Below are 16,855 nucleotides of genomic sequence, written 5' to 3'. Positions count from 1 at the left end.
TCCACCAGCAGCCTGGATTATAGTGGGAGAGAATAGAGAATGTTTGTTGAGTAGATAAACAGCTGAATAGTTTTTTCATAAGTTTAAAAACATGATAACACATTCTCCCACATTGTAGTGATGGGTTCAGCATGTTTGAAAGTAACACTAAAATCCTAAATAAATTGCGTTGGAAATAAGTCACTTTAATTTCAATAGAACTTCCTTTGAACTTAGGGTGAGTTCTGTAGCTAGTAAAGCAATTTGGTCTCTCCTTGACAGCATGAAAATGACAGAAGTTTTCACAGTGTCCTCAACCTCCTGCTCTCCAAGTTTATTTCTTGATGTTCCTCAGAACAAAGATTATTCAAAGATGTCTGTTCCTACCAGTGTGTCCGATACCCTGCCAAAAAGGTCCATCAAATGCATACATGGGCCAAGGGACGTGGCTTCTTCACCAGAACATTATTAAGTGGCCCTCCTTTGTCATTCAGGGGCAGAGAAAGAAACACCAGCCAGAAGCTCTAGAAGCAGCTGCTGCAGAGTGAAATCCAGGTCCTAGCAGTAGCATGAGTGGATGACTTGCTAGGGCCCTGATCACAGATCAGATGAGCTGTTCTGAACATAGTATTTCGTAGGGTTGTACTGTGTGTGTCTGTGTGCATGCACCCCACCCCGCCCTGTGTATGCATACTTTATTCCTTTCTGCATCTTGTGGTATAATTTATCCAGAACACAAGCTTCCCATAGCAAGCTCATTTCCAGATTTAGAAGAAATAGCTTGTTAAATATATATGGTTTTCAGAGAACTTTTTCAACTAGACATATTATTAAGAAACAAAAATCACATTAAAGTAATATCATTATCTGATAGAAACCCTAGGAAATAAGAACAATATAATTATTAAACACTTTAATCAAGGAAAACAAGAATTTAAGGCATATCAAGGAAGACTGTATTGTATTATCCTTTTAAAAAAAAAAAAGAAAAAGGCAATGATCTGTATAAACTTTGCACACTTTTTTCCCTCCCAAAGGCAGCAGTTAGTTAAAATGAGGTAATTACATTACCAAACTTTTTGGACAAGTACGAGGCTCGCATTCTAAAATCCTCTACTGCGTCTACTCACAGCAGAAAATTGCTGGAAATCAGGAGGGTAGCAGCCTGCCTGTTTATTTTTCCTCGAAGAAAACAATTGACTCTTCAGAACTCATTTTAAAATGACTGGAAACAGATGGCTTGAGAGATGCTTCCCAGCCCTAAAGCATCAGGGTAGTTATGAATTCCTGGGGGCTTATGTTACGCTTGCTTGCCTCAAGCATTAGCAGAAAGACAATTCAAAGAGGGCAAAATAAAGAACTCCAAGAGGCAGGCATTCTAAAATGCTGATTTGCCAAGGAGGGCAACAGCAGTAAGCAGACCCAGAAGTTTAGAATGGAAAACTAAGCAATAGAAAACTCCGAAGATCTATGGGTAACCAGCTTGCTCGGCTTCATAATGTATGCAATGTATAAAATAAATAAATAAATAAATAAATAGGTCCTGCTTCCATCACAGAGAGAAGACATTAATCACAGAGAAGAAACACATTATATTTTTGAATTCATACTTGTGTTTCATTTTTAAATAGAGTTTTAAAAATGTGTCAGGTGGATTACAACTGTCTTGAAACCATACTCAAGAGTGTTCATCAATGACTCCTCATCAAACTGGAGGGAGATTTCGAGTGGGGTGCCACTGGGCTCTGCCCTGGGTTTGATACTTTTTGACATTTTTAATCAATGACTTGGATGATAGATGGAGGGAATCCTCATCAAATCTGCAGAAGACACAAAGCACATAAAATGTCAGAAGACAGGAAAAAAATTCAAAATGACCTTATTGAATGGAAACTGCTCTGAAACTAACAAAGCCAAATTCAATAGAGACGATGTAAAGTTCTGTACAAGCTTAAATAAAAGTAAAATGCATAGATATAGGATGGGGGGATACTTGGCTTGGCAGTACTATGTGTGAAAAGGATCATGGGGTCGCTGTTGATCACAAATTAAAGAGTCAGCAGTGTGATGCAGCTACAAAAAGACTCATGCACTTTTAGGCTGCATTAACAGAACCATCATTTCCATGTTACAAGAAGCAAGAGTTCTGCTTTATTCTGTTCTAGTCAGATCTCATGTGGAGAGTTATGTCAAGTTCTGGGTGTTGCACTTTAAGAATAATCTAGACAAATGAATAATTTTTAAGAATAATCTAGACTATAAGAATAATCCAGATACAACCTTAAGTGGCGCAGTGGGGAAATGCTTGACTAAGAAGTAGAAGGTTGCTGGTTTGAATCCCCGCTGGTACTATATCAGGCCACAGCGATATAGGAAGATGCTGAAAAGCATCATCTCATACTGCACAGGAGGAGGCAATGGTAATCTCCTCCTGTATTCTACCAAAGGAAACCACAGGGCTCTGTGGGTGCCAGCAGTCGAAATCGACTTGACGGCACACTTTACCTTTAGACAAATTGAAACAAGTTGGGCGGCAAAGGTGGTTAGGAGTATGAAAAAAAGAAAAGTTGAAGGAACTGGGTATGTTTAGCCTGGAGAAAAGAAGACTGCTGGAGGACAAGCTAGCACTCTTCAAATAGCTGGAGGGCTGTCACACAGAAGGGGCAATGATTTGTTTTCTGTTGCCCCTGAGGGCAAGGCCAGAATGAATGAGCTTAAGTTACAGGTGGATAGATTTTGATTGAACATTCGGATACATTTCATAATGTTTAGAGCTGTTTGACAAGTGGGCTCTCCCTTGCTGAGGGTTTTCAAGTAGGCTGGATAGCCATCTGTTGGGGACGCTCTATCTCTGGATTCCCTGCTCAATGCAGGCAGTTGGACTAGATGCTCTACAAGACCTCCCCACCACTCCACGATTCCATGTGTTTTGATAGCCACGACATTCTCTAACCTTAAGGCTCTTCATCCTAATCCTAGATGTTTAAGGGAAGGCTGTGTCCTTAGTCAGCTGCGAGGGAACAATGGTCTGCTTTTCTTTGTTATTACTTCATATGATCCAAGCTTGAACCACAGTATTGGAAAAGATCCTAATCCCTGATATGCCCTAGTCCCAACCAATGGCTAACAAATTCTTTTGAGAAAATCCTATATTTAATTTAGAGCCCTGCCCATCCTCCATGGGAGCAATTTCTTTAATCACTTTGGGTGATATCCATGGGTAAGTTCTCACTGAAATAAACTGTTCATTTCAGTGGAGACTTTGGAGCAGAACTTCTGGGTAAACTGTGTCTTTTGCTTTTGTTGCAATAGTCTTCTTCTTAGAGAAAGTGTGGCAGCTCAACTAGGATGTAAACTGCTTAGAGATGCAAGTTGAGACAATGTAGAAATACACAAAATAAAAATATAAAATGACCAACCAATCAGAACTCATATTTTGAAACATTGTGCTCATTTTGTTTGGGAGCTGCCAATGACAGTCATGCCTCTGAAAATGAGAATGGGCTTATCTTTCTTTACCCCTGTTAACTGAGCAAAGAGGCACCTTTTCAAATGGTGGTTTTAATATTTAGCAGGGGGAGAGCAACTGTCCCTATCCAACCACAGCCTAGTGTCTTTGCAGTGGTGTGGCTGTTGTTGGTGTCGTGTGTGTGTGTTTAGATTGTGAGCCTTTAGAGGCAGGGAATCATTTTATCCTACCTTTTGTATGTAAATTTCCTTGTAAACATTTTTGTTGAAAAGTGGTATATACATAGGTATATCATCATAAATAATCATCAATCTGAGATATTTGATTCAACTAAATTCATTGACTGATATCTAGAATAGGGTACTCAATAGCACTACTCAGGTATTATTCTAAAAATTACTACTTTTACCCAGAATGTTGGGGGCAATATGATAAATCATTGTAAACCGCTTAGAGAGCTTCGGCTATAGAGCGGTATATAAATGTAAGTGCTATTGCTATTGCTACTTAATTAGAATGGGGCTACAGATAAGTAATTTCATCAGGATGTCAGTGAATGGGTGTGACCTTCACTCTGGAAATTTTGAACCCATGATTGTGCTCTCAATGGCAGGCCTCTTTCCTGGTAGCTGTTTGCATATTGCATGTCATGGTTACATGGGCCACATTTAAAGTCATAGGAACTGTAAAATATTGCAGCCTACCCAGCATGGGAAGTATGATGACCATAAATGCTCTGCTGGGATATGGATTAGGGAAAACAAGGAAGGGGTTTGCCTCTGTGTGCCTCTGTAAGGCCTAGTTACTCACAACCATTTCTATGTTGGGGAAAAAAAATCATCAAGAGAATATTTTCCCTCTCAGTTTTTGCAGGGTGAAGTGATTTTGGAAAGCAGTCCATGATGAGAAGATTGCAGATTGTGATGTGAGGGCATTTCCCCAAGGCCATGCGGCATAATAGTGTATAGCACTTAACGGGTTAAAGGTTTAACATGTTAAGAGGTGGAGTTAAAGGAAGGACAGTCTCCTCTGGGAGGTTTCTTTTTCAGTTTGTGTTCTTCTAAGTGGCTACTGGTCTTTCTTTCCTAAACTACAGTTCACAGTACTAAAAAAAATTGAGGGGAAATAATCCTGTGATGAGTTTTCTGTCTGAAAAATGGCCACCTGAACTGGCTCTAAAGGTAGGCAGAAGAGAAAACATGGCATATACATCGGACAGCTGTGGGACTCCAGAGCATAGTTAAGCAAACGGCTTCATATCTTTAATCCAGCACTGATTTCGTAAAGTTTTGGAACTCTAGACATGGCTGGAGTTTTATAGCTTGGGTTTGTTTATCGTCATCTATAAGCTCTTGAGGCTTTCCAACCTTATATCTAATGTATCAGTTTGATTTAATAGCAGCAGCAAGGCCTTCTAGGAAGCATATTTCCAGGAAAACATTAGCCTTCCTGGGAGTGAAATGCCATTCAGTTTTAACATCCTCATTTAACCTTTGACCATATCCTCTCTTGAACATACCATTGTCACATGCAAAACACTATCCTTGGCATGAGCTATTGCTTATGTATGTCATAGGAATGCAGTATATCACCTGATAAGTGATTAACTGAGATACTACTAGGATTTTTGGCTTGATATTTAATTCCACGGGATAGAGATATGCAACCAACCAATAGAAATAATGTCTATAGTGTACAGTAACATCAAATTTATAATATCATTGGACATCCCACGGAGTACTTCTTCTTCATTGTGCTAGTGTGCAAGTCTTCATCAACACCCATCATGCTTGTTTTCTAATTCTATGGAATTGTCCTGAATTGACTACCGTTAATTCACCTGGTACAAAATTTTTTGTTCTGGTTGTCAACATGGGAGTTTTCCAGAGAGTGTTTTATAACAGCTTGACTACATTCACAGTTGCAAATAGGGATGTGCACGAATCAGTTATTTTGATTTGATTTGTAACTGAATTGAATTACCCCCAATTTGTTTCGAATCTGAATCTGGCAAGCTAGCACAGGGTTGATTTGTTTTGTCCACAAATCTCCCGAAACAGGTAGATTTGGGTACAAATAGTTTTGTACCCAAATCAGTTTGCACAGACAGCAGGTGCAGGCAGTGATTCTCTCAGAAGCAAGAAGGGGGTGAAAAAATTCTCTTCTCTTTTCCTCAGTCAGGAAAGCAGGAACAAAAAGCAGAGAATCCAGTCCACTCCAGGCAGCAGGCAGGCAAGGCAAGCAAAGCTCCTCTGGCTCTCTCTCCCACAAGGCAGAATGGTGGCTGCCTGCCTCTTTAAGTACATTTGAAAATCCCTCCTTCGAACTCCCCCCACCCATGTCCCTTTGACACTTCCCCAGCCAATGCGGGGTACATAGGAAGCTGCCATATACCAAGCCAGCTCATTGGCCCATCTAGCCCAATATTCTCTACACAGACTGGCAGCAGTTTCTCCAAGGTTGCTGGCAGGAGACTTTCTCAGCCCTTTCTTGGAGACGCCAGATAGGGAACTTGGAACCTTCTCCATCAAGCATGCAGGTGCTCAGTCAGTCACCCCTGGCAACACAAGATTTGAATGGAAATGAGACAATCTGGAACCAGGCGGGAATCTCCAGTCAATCATTGCACACTGTAAGTCACCAATCTGAAGCTTGGGAGGGCGGGATTTTCAAAATATTTTACTGACACAAAATAGAACAGCAAAAGAGATCGCCACATAATGGAAGTCTGAATCTACAAATTTTTCAGATCTGAAATCTGGGCAATTTGTCTTGAACCTAAATCTGGCTAGCTAGCACAGGAGTGATTTGATTTGTTCACAAATCGCCCAAAACAGGTAGATTTGGGTGCAAATCATTTTGTACCCGAATTGATTCACAGATCCCTAGTTGCAAGGTGTTCAGATAGCAAATGGCCCTTTGTGGCTGTTTTCATGACAATTAGCCCTTCAGTGAAAATGACAGTGTGGAAGATTGCGAGAGTATGTGTGAAAAGATTAAGCACAAGCTCTGGCTTGCGGTCTGAAGTGGAGGGTGCAAACTCCACCTGTGGCACATCCCCTTTCTCACCTGGGCACATCTCTGCTTTCTTTCCTGTGGCACACACTTCACTTCCAATAGCCTAGTTGCTGTGTGACCCTTGTTGAAAGGAAAGGAAATACCGTATTTTATGGACTATAAGACTCACTTTTTTCCTCGAAAAATATCCGCCAAAATTCAGGAGCGTCTTATATGTTTTAACAGTTTAATATGTTAAAACTCTGAAAAACTGGATTAAAATTAAGGTGCGTCTTATAGTCCATAGCGTCTTATAGTCCGTAAAATACGGTATGTCTTTTTGGCACTGCAGAACCTTGTGCCATTTATAGCTCTCCACAGCATATATACACAATGTACATGGTTGTTAAAAAGATGGATTTTCTCCTTGCACATTACAGGGCTCAGTGCAGGTACATATACATAGCATCTCTTAGCTGCTAGCAAGAAGAAATTGAGGGACACCCTGATTTTGCTTCTACCATGTGCTCTTGCTAACATCCACTGTTGCAAGCTATTGTGTCATCTCTTTATGTGTCTATCTACTATCTTTGATGCACCTTTTTAATTTAGAAAACAGTGCACAGACAATGACACCAATAAGCAGGTAATAGCAAACATTTTCATGATCATGGCTTCTCCAGATTATTTACTTACTTATGTAATTATTTTTTGCTGCCTTTCCATTAAAATGCCTTACAGAATAAAATAAAACTACAATAAAACCACAACTTAATGTCCCATAAATACAAACAGCAAACACAGAGAGAAGCACCACCATACAACAATACCAGCTAAAAAGGCAAGTATGTCAAGGAGGATGTCAAGGAGGTATTAAAAAATAAGCACCTGCCAAGAAAAGGCTGAACTTCTGTCTTTTCTGATCTGTTCTTGCAGATGTCATGTTTTCTCGGGGTCAGTGGCTTGTAAAACGGAGTGATTCTCTCAAATGTCAGGGCTATATTCTGGCATGTATGTTTGAGGCCAAGTTGGAGGCTCTTTCTAAGTGTGGATTCACAAGCTAATAAAACTACATTACGCTCTACTGGGGGGAAACCTCAGGACTCCCACCTCCCCCAGCTCATTCAGGGGGTCTGTCTTGTCTGAAGAAGAAGAAAATGGCGAGGAGCATCTTATGGCTACCAAGAAGAAACAATACACAGAGATTATTGCTCAACAGTTTAACCAGGTTTCCCATAACAGCGCCCCAGTTCATGAACTTAGTGAGCCACTTTTTCCATTGGTCTCATGTAGTAAGGGAAGGATTTGAGGGAGGACTAGGCCTCACTTACAACTTCTGGGAGGGTGGTCCTCCTTTCCTAATAAGGGGGAAAGCATGGGAAAATAAAAATAGAAGGACTAATCCAGAGGACTGGGAGGGAACTACACTCACAGCCACCAGCAGAAGAAGAGAAAGCCTCTAATTGAGTTGTTCTGTCCCAGGAGTGCCTTGAGGAAGCAGCTGGTTGAAAAGCTGCTGGGGAAATGGGAGGCCAAGATCCCTGCCTGTGAGTAATAACATGGACCAGTTCAGTTAGATGTGTGAGGGAAGTTACTGAGGCTATTTACACGAGTGTGCAAAACTGGGCTAAGGGAGCCCATCCCGGTTTTGCACACTTGTGTGAACCACCAGGATTGCACCCAATCCCAGTGGCTACACGGTGGCAAACGTGCCTGTGAAGACTCCCAGTTAAATGAGGTTAAGGGAGTGAGCGCTCCCTTACCCTTGTTTTCTTGATCGTGTGTCAGCTGCAGCTGCTTGCATCCGTGGCTGGCACACTTGGGGGGGGGGGATCCTTGGAGCGGCATGAAGTGACGTGACCTGGCACCCTGATCCCCGGAGCTGCTGGGCGAGCCGCTGCTCATCTGGGCGGGCAATCTGCCTGCCCGGGGACTGGAAAATGATTGTCTGCAGGGAAGGTAAGTTGAACACTCCTTCCCTGCAGATAGCCCAAGAGCTTTTCTCACTAATCGTGAGAAGAGCTCTAATTTCTTTTATTTCATTGCTTGAATCTGAGTTGCCAGGTTAATGACAGCTCCCTCTCTCTCTTACAATCTGCTCTGTGAAAAGACAACTGTTCTTATTGCATACCTTTTTCTTTTAATCTAATAATAAACCCTTGTTGGTAGAGTGTGCTAATCATCATTTTGGGTCTTCCTTAGTCACATGTCTTTGGAGGCCTAGGACTGCTCAGCCCTTTTTGGGAGGATTTTGCTACTTTACCCACCCAGGAATTTTATGTGGGAAGAAAGGTTTGTCCCACAGTAAAATAAAGTAGATGGTGGCAGCCTACTTTGACTCCCTTACAGTCAAGTATTCACTCCAATGAACTCCCCCCTCCTCCTTTGGCTTTGGTAGGAGCTATGACATCTTGTGATCTGCAGATCATATTTCATGGCCTTTCCGGGAGTGGGGAGGGGGGATGAGTTCATGAAACAATGATTGATTAGTTCATGTTGTTACACAATGTCTTTGGTTTTAGATCTCTAGCTAAGCTGCCCTCCAGTTAAAGGTATATTGGAGGCTAAACTAAGGTAATCATGATTTTCAGTTTAAAAATAATAGGAACTGACTTTTAAGAGCAGGACCCCTTCCCTGTTCTTTTGTATGAATATCTACTGCGGGGGAGGGGGGGGTGGGGAGACACACAAGGGAGTGAAGTGCAAATTAGAGCTTATCCAGGTGATCAAAGTGCACCCCTACTGCATTTTTACCAAATTATCTTACAAGTCTTGATACAAAGTCTATTGTGTGATAGCCAGTTCAAATGTAATGGTTAGGGAACAGCCTTGGAATAGGGGTACAACCTACCTATGGAGGAAGGACAAGGGTGCTACCCCCCCCCTTTAAAGGCTAGATGATGAAAACTTCAGAGTTCACATCATCTTCAGACAGGAAGCACCCAGTTTGCAGTGGCAGAACTAACACAGCTGTAACAGAGAAGTCCAAAGACAAAGTTTGAAGAAAACGTAGCAATCTAGATAGTATGAAGGCAAAATCTGAACACTGGCTGCCCAGATGTGAAACTAACCAAGGATCATGCTATAGTCTCCTTGTAACTAGTCGGTTTCAACTGATGCAACCTTTCACAGGTTGGGAACTGAGGCTGGAGTCACAGTATTGTGAGGATATGCAGAATAGAGAGAGCTATGCCTCTGGCCAGAGGCGCTCTTTTCTCTGGACTTCTGGTTGGAAGTCCAGGGCCTCCACACCCCCTGGCCCCCCCCAAATACTCTTCAGTCTGTACTGGGTGGTGTGGTTGCTGAGCCGGGCAGTCAAGCGTGACTGTGACCTGCACTGGGTAGCTGAGTGTGACCTCTGCTTTAGAGACAAGGGTGGGGTGGGTGGGGCGGGCAGAGGGGGGAAATAAATATGTGGGATGGGACTATGTTAAGTTGCATGTTGAAATATTTTTGCTCATGCATATTTGCATAAACATACCAGTTTTATATTCTTACATTCTTGTGAGTTCAGTTGCTGTTCGTGCCCTCAAGACCCCACATGTTAAAAATACTGTGAGGCTCGACACACGATCCATGTGTAGAGCCCAACCAGGCTCTCCCCGCACACGAGCAGGCTGAGCAGGCACTCAGCCCTGGGCAGCCAGATTGGCCGCCCACATGATTACCGGCTCTGTCATGGAGCTGATAGAGGCGGGGGGGGGGGACCCCGAAGTCCCAGGATGCCCCACGGGAGTGCACGGGGCATTCTGAGGAGACCCTGAAGCTGGGAGGCTTGTTGTCGCCTCATGGTCAGGGGTCTACTCTCAAGTCGCCGTGGCGCATAGCCGCACTGTGGCATCTCATGATCTTGCAGACAGGGTTAGCAGAGCGCTCATGGTAGGGCTACTTTGGCAGGCTAGCTGCCATTGAAACACTGGGCTTGCCTGCGAGCCCGGTGGTTCTCACAGTGTGGGGAAACCAGGCTGGGCTCCCTTATCCCAGCTTTCCCCCATCATGAGAATAGCCTCTGTGTGTGTCACAGTGTGTGTGTAGGGGGATGATGCTTAACTTGGGGGGGGGGGATTTCCCCCCCAAAGGCCTTCAGGTCCAGGCTCTGAAATTATCTAGGTGTACCTCTGCTGTTGGCAGTGCTACTATTCAATATACGAACATTTTACAACCACGTTTCAAAGAGTTCAGATAATATACTCCAAATATAGTTAAGGAAAGAATAAAATTTCCCAGCAACAATATATTGCAGTTTGAGAACTGGACAATGCAAATGTACAGAAGCAGAAGCACTTCTCTGAAGGAAAATGTCTGGATTTCACAAAATAAATGAGCAACAATTGCACATTTATTGCAATATAAACTGAGTGTCTGGAAAGGCATTTACTCAGACATTCATTCATTAGAATTTTTTTTTAGAATACTAACCACTATATCGCTCCTTTTATTTTGATTACATTTCTTCTTCTTGAATTAGATCTGGAAACAAATTGGCAACCAGTGAATCTCTTTCAGAATAGGTGTAATATGCTCTGAGTGAGCAGTTCCAGAGAGAATCCTGGCAGCTACATTCTGCACCAAAGGAAGTTTCCGAATATTCTTCAAGGGCAGCCCCATGTAGAGCGCGTTGCAGTAATCCAGCCATGAGGTGACTAAGGCATGGGTAACCGTGGCCAGATCTGCTTTCTTGAGGAAGGGCTACAGTTGGCACACTAGCCGAAGCTGTGCATAGGCAATGGCATAAATCAGGAAGGGAGGGCTTTGCATTCAGGGAGGAAGATCTGGAAGAAAACCCAAGAAGAGGGACTGAATTATACTTTGGTCCAGGCCAGTCATGTGGTGCAGACATAGCAGCAGATAGAGAATATAATCAGGTTGTTACTTGGGTAAGTATAATCAATTGAAGGAAGAGGTTCAAGACTGGAATTGTGTAAAATGATGAAGGCTTACTGTCTTGACCTTACCTAACAAAGATGTGGTAACTTCTTTCGCTGAGTCAGGCCATTGGTTCATCTTGCTCAGCATCGTCTCTCCTGACTGGCAGCAGCTCTCCAGGGTTTCAGAGAGGAAGTCTTTTTCAGGCCTGCTTGGAGATGCCAGGGATTGGAGCTGGGAGCATCTCTGTGCAGATCATGGGCTTTACCAGTGAGCTCTGGCTGCTGCTGAGCACAGAATGAGCAGTAACCCCCCAATTTCATGTAACAAACAAGCAGCAAAACATTTCCGGACACGGTTATGATTAATCAGTGTATTATCACCACTGATGTACTATTCTCACCAGTCCTGCTCATTTTCGTTCCCCAGTTTCATACATGGCAGTAGCTCCCCTATTTATTAGCAGGTGGGGACCAGACTCGCACTGCAGAATGGATGATGATCTAGTCTTCCATGTTCGGTGCTCAAAAGCTTTTGAAAGGGATTTAAATTATGCTCAACAAAGGCCCATAAACTTTGTTTATGGGCTTGCAATGGCAAGCCCATTAGTATTGGAACGTGCGCCACCTGACAATAGGCAATATTTCAGTCATGCTTCATCCTCCAGCATCAGTTTTCCATTCTCAGTCTAACCCTTTCGTTGCCACAAAAGCTCACAGAGATAATCAGTTTTAGGACTGTGAGGATGATGAGACATTTGAAAAGCCTGGACATAGTGACCTTCAGTCTGTGGCAACCTGTTCACACATACATCTGCCAAATATTTGCATATGTGCAGGTGTCAGTGCCTCCTTGATTTGGACCATTGGGGGACCCCGTTTGGTCCAGTTTCCTTTCCTTTTCTCTCTCCCCGAGGTCTCAGAGTCCACTGGGGAGGGGGTTTGCAACACCTGTGTTCCTCTTCCAGCCAGGCAAGCTCCCTTGCTGAGCCTCTCCCCGGAGGGGCTCAACCTACCCCCTCTGTACCTGGAGGAATCGCTCTCATCACTGACCTGTCTTCTCTAATCGCCCTGAGCAAACTGAGCAAGGCAACTCCTCCCCCAGAAGTCCTGCCCCCGTGGGTGCAGGGCCAGTTTTGTTGGCCCTGCCTCCCAGATGCCGCGTCGTAATGTATGGAAGCCTGACGCCCTCCAATGACACAACATTGTGTGCCTGGGCATCTGAACTGCCCCATTCCCTGCCTCATGCTTGTCATGTCCATGCCTGAGGAAGAAGGGGTTCCCGCCACCACTGAGACTGACCCGGGGATGGGTGAGTCCCTCACATCTGAACCCCTCCCCCAGAAGTCCTGCCCCAGTTTTGTTGGCCCTGCCAGCAGGATTCAGCAGGATTCAGATTTTAACAGCAAGATTCAACCCTGACAGCAGGGTTCAGCTTTTGGCTGAAAACAGCGCTTGTCACTGTATGTTGAAAACCAAATCCTACATGTGTTGGTGAGTTCACACAATCATTGATATAGGACCCATCACTCACAGGCTTCTAAGTGGCCACCATGAACCTGGATGGTTATGTGAATAGGCCCTTAGTTGAATATTTGTCCAAGTCAGTGGAATATTCAAATATGCTCACAACAAGATACTTAATCCAGTGTCTTTTAGCAAAATTAATCTTTGGGTTCTTCCAGATACCAGTAAGCTGCATGATGCACACAAGTTCTAAGCATGTATTTACTTACCTTCCACACACTCCTGCAGGCTTCCGTTGCTCTTTCTCGGTGGGATCTCACAGTATGTTCAGGTGCCAACAGGCTTTGCACAGTTATCCATGTGCTCTGCTAGAAATGCATGCGTGGGCATTTAAATTTTCTTCTCATATTAATTGATTGATTGATTGAGTGCCATCAAGTCGGTGTCGACTCTTAGAGACCACCTAGATAGATTATCTCCAGGATGGTCTTTCTTCAACTTGGCCTTTAAGGATTTTCAGTGGTCCATTCATTGCTGTCATAATCGAATCCATCCTCCTTGCTGCTGGTCGTACTCTTCTTCTCTTTCCTTCAACTTTTCCCAGCTTTATAGACTTCTCAAGGCAGCTGGGTTTTCGTATAATGCATCCAAAGTATGATAATTTGAGCCTGGTCATTTGTGCCTTGAGTAAAAATTCTCAATTGATTTGTTCTATGATCCAGTTGTTTGTTTTCCTGGCTGTCCATTGTATCCTCAAAAGTCTTCTCCAGCACCAAAGTTCAAAATATCAATGCTTTTTCTATCTTGCTTCTTCAAAGTCCAGCTTTCAGATCCATAGAGTGTCACGGGGAAAACCATTGTATGAACGATTCTAATCTTTGTAGGTATAGACATGTCTAAATATCTTTTCCAAGGCCTTCATTGCAACCCTACCAAGTGCTAGTCTGCGCTGTATTTCTTGACTGCTGGATCCTTTACTGTTGATGGTTGATCCTAAAAGGCAGAAGCTATCCACCACTTCAGTGTCTTCATTATCAATTCTGAGGTTGGTTGCTGTACCCATTTAGTCATCAGTTTAGTCTTCTTTCCATTTAGTCGTAGTCCCATTTTTCTTGTATGCCTATGCATCAATTGCACTCATGCACCTATGCACCCATACAATTCCAGATGGTTTGATGCAGTTTACTTCTGCTATAAGACAACACGAGCAAGCTGCCTAGGTCAAAGACAATCAATGGATCTCTTTCAGACCCTATCTAGCCCCATCCTGGTTTTTCCTGCCCACTTCACCTTCCTCACCCCAGACTGGGAATGCAAGGTGGGTTCAGCATCTTACCTTCCCATTTCCCCAAAGGGGCACCTACTAGGTAAGAAGTGCTAGAATACCCTCTTAATTTGATATAGGGAAGGGGAATAGGGGCCAGGACAGAGACTCCCCATAAAATACTCTAGGTTAAGCATGCTCTTTGGTCTGATTTGTAGGACCAAGGAAACCAGAATTTAAATCCCCATTCAGCCAAGATACTTGCTGGGTGACTCTAGGCCAGTCATTTCTCTCAGTCTAACCTACGTCACAGGGTTGTTGTGAGGAGAAACTTAAACTGTACACCGCTCTTTGGAGGAAGAGCAGAATATAAATGTAAAATAATAATAATAAAATAATAAATAATAATAACTACCCTTCATAACTATGTTTTGCTCCAAGTGGGGAAAATTAGCTTCAAATGGGTGCAGACCTATATTATTCTTAAAATACCCGGGGAAGCTGATCACATTGTGGATGCACTGGAAGGAGGCAAAGAATGTAGAGGCACATGTCTTGAGTAACAAAATAGTTGATTTATTGAGGAGTAATTGGGGTACAAAAGGAGTAAAGAGAGGGTTAAGGCAAAGATTAGCACTGAGTTGCTTCAGTAATGATAGCAAAGGGGGTTTGCAGACTCTCTGGAGATGGCTTAGGTTGTTCCTAATGCACATTAACCATATAGAAGTGCTGAGGAAGAGGGACAGAAGTTTGGTGTGAAAGAGTCTTAGAAAAAGAGACAGAGAATGCCAGGTTCATAGCTACCTGCGATTTTGGTGGGCTCCTTCTCTCCAGATGGCTTGAGCATGACACAAAGGGGGTGCTAGTGAGATGCAAGAGAGAGATGCCATCTTTGAGGAGGTTTTTTTTACAGGCAAAAGCATACCCTCGGGGCATGACTGAAGGCTAGAGGAGACTATTAGACAGCCTCCTTGAGAAATTCCTGATGACTTCAGGAGTTCCTCCTCCCAATAAGGCATGAATATTGGTTATGTCTGAGGTGGCTCCCCTGTATGCTCCTTCAGACAAAAGGATATTTTGGAAAAGAGATAGCTGAAGCAATCACCTGAATAGATTTGGGAGGAGGGCACACACCACATTCTGGCACATACTTGCTTAACTTTGATAATGACAGGGAGGTAATGAGGTAGAAAGTTTCACTTAGCCTTGAGCATATTAAAGTGCATAGGAGGAAGAGGGCTTGCATTCCTTTTGTCTCCTCTCAGCTCTATTTGGGTCTGTTCTGTACACTGTCTCCCTCTATGCAGCCTTCATTGATCTTAAGGAAGCATTTGACTCCATCTCTCAAGTCAAGCTGAGAGAGAAGCTGGAATCCTCCTCAACTGACCAGTGCCTGCTCTACCTAATATGTATCCTACATGCAGATATGTCCCTCAAGGTAAGGTACAGCCCCCAATGTCACCTTTCAAATGCTGTCCCAACCCGGAAGGGCATCAAATGGGGGCTGTATTATTGCTCCACACTTATTCAACTTTTACATCAATGCCATGGTCAGCCGCCTCAATAATCCAGATTTCCACCCCGCCCCCAAACTTGCAGAGAGATGCACCTCCACCCTGCTATATGCAGTGATTCTCTCAAGAACTCCCATAAGCCTCAGAAGAGCTCGGATGGGGGTGGGGGGTAGCTCAGGAATCAACGGTCAAAAAACCAAAATCATGGCCTTTGCCAAAAGGCCAAAACCCCACTCCTGGCATATAGAAGGACACAAGATTGAAGGCCCCCTGTTTTAAATACTTGGGAGGTGGTCCTGCATGGCACTGGCTCCAGAAAGGCTCACAGTGCCCACATCGCCCACAACGCACAGGCAAGCGCCTCTGCCATTCTTAAGTTCCACCGGACCAGAGGAGGCCATTATATCCCCACAGCCCTCAAGCTGTTTGAAACCAAGCCACAGGCACAACTTCTCTATGGCGCTCAACTGGGCCTCTTCTCTAACTTTGTCCCACTGAAGCTGGTACAGTCCAAATTTCTAAAAGCGGCTCTCCGAGTCCCACGTTGTGTCTCCAGTGCCACCCTACACCTGGAGTCGGGCCTGATGAAGATGGAGGCCAGAGCGTGGATGGCCATCCTCAAATACTTGCTCAAATTATCCCACAACTCACAGGGTCTGACCCCCCTCACCTTACAGGACGATTTTCAATCTACCTGGAAACAGACTCTATGGACCAGAATGTCAGCTCTGAGTCTCTTCCCCTTTCTCCTACTTGCTATGGGCTATGGCCAGGCAAAAATAGCTACCAAACAAAGGATATTTTATATTTCTCCATTTGATAGAGACATTCACACCAATCCCATTCTGCCACTTCTACTCAAGTTCCCAGGACACCTAACCCAATTCTACACCTCTCTGCTGCTCTTTGATGATGAACCCACCATCACGCATAAAGTTGCCAGATTCTGTGCAGCAGCATGCAAGATCTGCTGGGTCGTGACAGCCAGCAGGTCCTGACCACGATGATTTCAGTGCTCAATTACACCGCTACATGGAAGTCTTTATGCTCCTGCAAATGTACCATTCCTATACACTTTATCTACACTCTGATCATATATTTTACTTTAATTTTTTTGCATGTTTTAAACCTTAGAGCTATCAGTGCTATTGTTTATATAGCTCATCAGCTTTTAGCAATAGTCTTTTACATTATTACAATTTTATAGTTTTATATACTCTGCATAATTTTTAAACATTTTAAATTTAGAGCTTTTAGTGCTACAGCCTTTTAGCAATACTCTTTTATATTTTTCAATTTT

At 43.5% G+C, this 16,855-nt stretch overlaps 1 long non-coding RNA gene across 1 annotated transcript; it reads right to left on the bottom strand.

The window, feature by feature from the left end:
* Positions 1-879: 879 nt before the first annotated feature.
* Positions 880-11,209, bottom strand: LOC128347782 (uncharacterized). Its single transcript, XR_008317712.1, has 2 exons — positions 10,865-11,209; positions 880-1,799 (listed from the first exon to the last, which is right to left on the bottom strand). It is a non-coding gene; the product is annotated as an uncharacterized LOC128347782 (long non-coding RNA).
* Positions 11,210-16,855: the final 5,646 nt, after the last annotated feature.

This window comes from Hemicordylus capensis, chromosome 2 (genome assembly GCF_027244095.1).
Source record: "Hemicordylus capensis ecotype Gifberg chromosome 2, rHemCap1.1.pri, whole genome shotgun sequence".
NCBI classification, from domain to species: Eukaryota; Metazoa; Chordata; class Lepidosauria; order Squamata; family Cordylidae; genus Hemicordylus; species Hemicordylus capensis.
Note: the sequence above shows the minus strand (reverse complement) of the source record. Positions and strands in the feature narration are given on the sequence as shown.